This window comes from Pinus tabuliformis, chromosome 4_2 (genome assembly GCF_031772625.1).
Source record: "Pinus tabuliformis cultivar Carrire ecotype Pingquan chromosome 4_2, CPIR1, whole genome shotgun sequence".
NCBI lineage: Eukaryota > Viridiplantae > Streptophyta > Pinopsida > Pinales > Pinaceae > Pinus > Pinus tabuliformis.
In genome coordinates, this window is record NC_142304.1 from 844,581,471 (window position 1) to 844,585,013 (window position 3,543).

Here is a 3,543-nt window from a genome sequence, read left to right on the forward strand (position 1 = left end):
TCCATATAACAAATTGTTGGATTGAAGAACTAATATCAGTGGCTACCTTACTGAAGAACCCAGTTTGATCAGTTTGGTCCTTTGGCTAAGGATCCACATCCCATGTATAAGAGGTTTGGTCAATAAGAAAGGTGAAAAAAAAGTTATGTACAGGGCATGCCGTACTATGTTCTACTTGTCAGGTGAATCAATGACAGGTTATACTTTGATGTAGAAATTCAGGCCACGTCTTTGGAAGCTCATATTTTCAAGTTCCAACTGAATTTTATAATTTAACTTTTTCATCTGTATGTCAGCATTTTCTGTTTAGTAGGCTCTTAGATTATAGTTATGTAGTGAATGTGTACGCGTGCATTGGTGGTACACATCCAACATTATATGAGGCAGGTGATACAACTGACCTATCTTAAAGCACAAATCTAATGTAAATCATTGTATGCTATTTGATTTAGATTTTCTTGTCACTTTTTTTTATTAAAAATGAAGCCCAGTGCTAGAAAACTAGAAATAGTTCTACAGCTAAGAAATCATGTTTTTCCATGAGCTATATATTAAAAGACTTGAGCTCCTATGATTTACTAATATCTTAGATCATAGAAGCTTCAAAATGAATGCCAGGGGAGTCATGTTCTGGCATAGTGATGTTTTTTCTCGGGGAATTACTCTTTATACATTTTCCTCTAGTCCTCAAAAAATAATAGTTCTTATATGATAGTGATGTCTTGAGTAATGCAATAGAATGTACTGATTACATCTGTGATTATGTGACTTAGTTACAAACTTACCCTCCCAGTTACAAGTAATATTGGTATACGACCCTACAAAAACTTAATGGATTTTTATTTATCACAACTAGTGCATGGTTATATTAACTTAATTATTTTAAAAAGAGTTCCATCGTAGTAGAACATATACGAAGACTCATGAGGACTAATTGCCTGTGAGGAATAGTGATCATACATAATTATGAGATAAAAAGTTGAAATTAGATTTCTAACTTTTATGTGCAAGATCCAGTATCTTCGATTCTGGACCCTGGCTTCAACTTCCCATTCTCCCAATACTGATAACACAAGTAGTTTTTATTGTCCAATTCAGACTGACAGTTCCAATTTCTATACATGGAGTCAAAGTGAACACACACAGGAGAAGTTGTTTGAAAACAAGGTCAATACCACCCTTTCTGAACATGGACATCCAGAGCATTCTGGGCAACAGACTGTAGGCAAATTGACACAAGGTATGATGGGGTTTGAACAAGTGTACAACTTTTGGAAAGACAAATTTAGCACAATCATCAGAATGGAGCATTCACCTACTGTACCCACTTGTTTTAGTTTTGAATATATATCAACTCTCTCTTTTCAAAAAGATTTAGAGTTAAAATCATATGGACATCCTTCTAGCCAACTGCAAAGATCAGTTGAATTAGCAGATCCTAAATCTGGACAAACAACATTTTGTCCAGCTATCTGAGACTGTTGTTGTGCACTCTAGGAAGGATTGTGACAAACTTGTTCAAACCATGCATAATATATCAGTGACATTACTTATCAGTCTTTGTTCATACAATTTAAGGGATCTAGAGAAAAGTTTACCAAATTCATAATACTTTGCCACAAAAAAAACTGGAAGGCGCTCCTTCGTTTGCTGCCAGGGGTTCCTTTAATGAGGGAAATTCTGCCACCTATTTAACTAGCTGTCTTTTGACTGATATATTTATGCCCTTCAAATCTGGAGCTGCGTATTTTATGCCTCAAAACTCTGCTCCCTTTACCTAATTCAGTAAATCTACCATAACCCTCTTTATTGGTCATACTCTGTTCTTGGACTTTGAAGAATGTCTGGCTGCTGGCATACTTCAAAAAGCAATCAAAGTAGCCTGCTTAAACAAATCTCTCAACAATTGTCGGTGAGCACATTTGCAATTTGAAATCATTGAGTTGCGATAATTTCATTTTAAAAACTTTGATGACCACTGTGGTCTGCTGCAAACTGCCCATGTGGACAACACCAAAACCTCATTTCATATCTTGAGTGATTCAGATGACAAACTTGTGGCAGATTAAATTTCTTCAATTAAGTATATTGTGTACGCTAGATGATTAGATGCAAGTTCTTCTTGTGTTTTCCTTCTCTCTTCTGATTGAATTGTAGCTCCTAGTTCTGCATCTCTTCTTTTAGCAAGTTGTCTAGCTGTATCTTTTGTTATTTTTTCTCCTGCCTGGCTACAACATACATGCTTCGAGTACGCTCTAGCTCAAGTTTCAGCCTTTCTATGGTTCAATTCTAGTTGTGAAATTGTCAATTTAGGAACCCATGTAATAGTAAATTACTCCACCGCCTTTCTGGGAATGGTCTCCTCTTGATCTGGTAGTGTTCTTAATATTTGCTACACTTATTATTTATTGTCCACTACTGAAGAATCTCCTTAAGCTCGCCCTCCAGAAATAATGGCAGCTATTATTGTTTCTGATGGCACAGACCTCTTATGTCAAAACTAATTAGAAAAGCGCCCATATCTGCAGCAAATCCCACATAGGCTGTAGAAATATAGGAATATGGCCCTGCACCAGTTGATGTGCTCGGCACACAAGTTCCAAGTTATTGATATGATTGAATTTAGAAATGACACGAGATCCAAAAAGCCACCCAGCACCCCGAGGACTAACTGCCCAAGTTTCAATTTCTTCTGGGTCGCTCCACATTAAATCACAGAAAGGCCCTTCATGTGGTATTTCACAGTTCCTCTCAATGACTCTAATATGATCAATTGTCCGTATATCAGGAGAGAGCCCTCCGTGTACGCAAAGAACCCTTCCATCAATGATTGCTGAGAGTGTAAGGTAATCAAACACATCTGTGCAATAACGCCATGCATTTGCATTCCCATACTTACGCTGGCACTCATCATAAAATCCATACACCTGGGTTATTTGCCTGCTTTCATGATTGCCTCGCAGGAGAGTTATACTTGCTGGATATCTTGCTTTTAATAACAAAAGAATTGTGAATACTTCAAGGCTGTTGTATCCTTGATCCACGAAATCCCCCATAAAAATATAGTTGGTGTCTGGTACATGACCCTCTGTCTGGAAAAGTTTCATCAGTTCGTGGAACTGACCATGGATATCTCCACAAACAGTCACTGGGCTACTGACAGGCTACACATTTGATTCCTCCACAAGTATCTCCTTGACCTCTAGCTGGCCTTCGGGCCCAATGTTTTATAAAAATTATAATTTCCACACAACGCCGAGAGCAGGCTATTCTATTTTTTATTTGCGAAACCTGTGATGTTTTTTCCAAACTTGTTATGTTTCCCATACTGGCGAAAATAGCTCTATAAAAACATTCTAAAACCTCTGGCTACAAGTTGTCATGAGCAACAACGCTCATGAATATCACGAAAGTTTATGGAGTGATAACACATTCTACTGCTTATTATATCAATTTCCTGAGGTAGTTGTACATGTGAAAGTAGTCCACATGAATATCTCTGGCCCATGTAATTTCCATAGGCATCAATTAGAGTACCATGTA

General features: G+C 37.3%; 1 pseudogene; it reads right to left on the bottom strand.

Annotated features, from left to right (window-relative positions):
* Positions 1 to 2,504: 2,504 nt before the first annotated feature.
* On the bottom strand, positions 2,505 to 3,194 carry LOC149172311 (phytochrome-associated serine/threonine-protein phosphatase pseudogene; annotated as a pseudogene).
* Between the last annotated feature and the right edge of the window lie 349 nt (positions 3,195 to 3,543).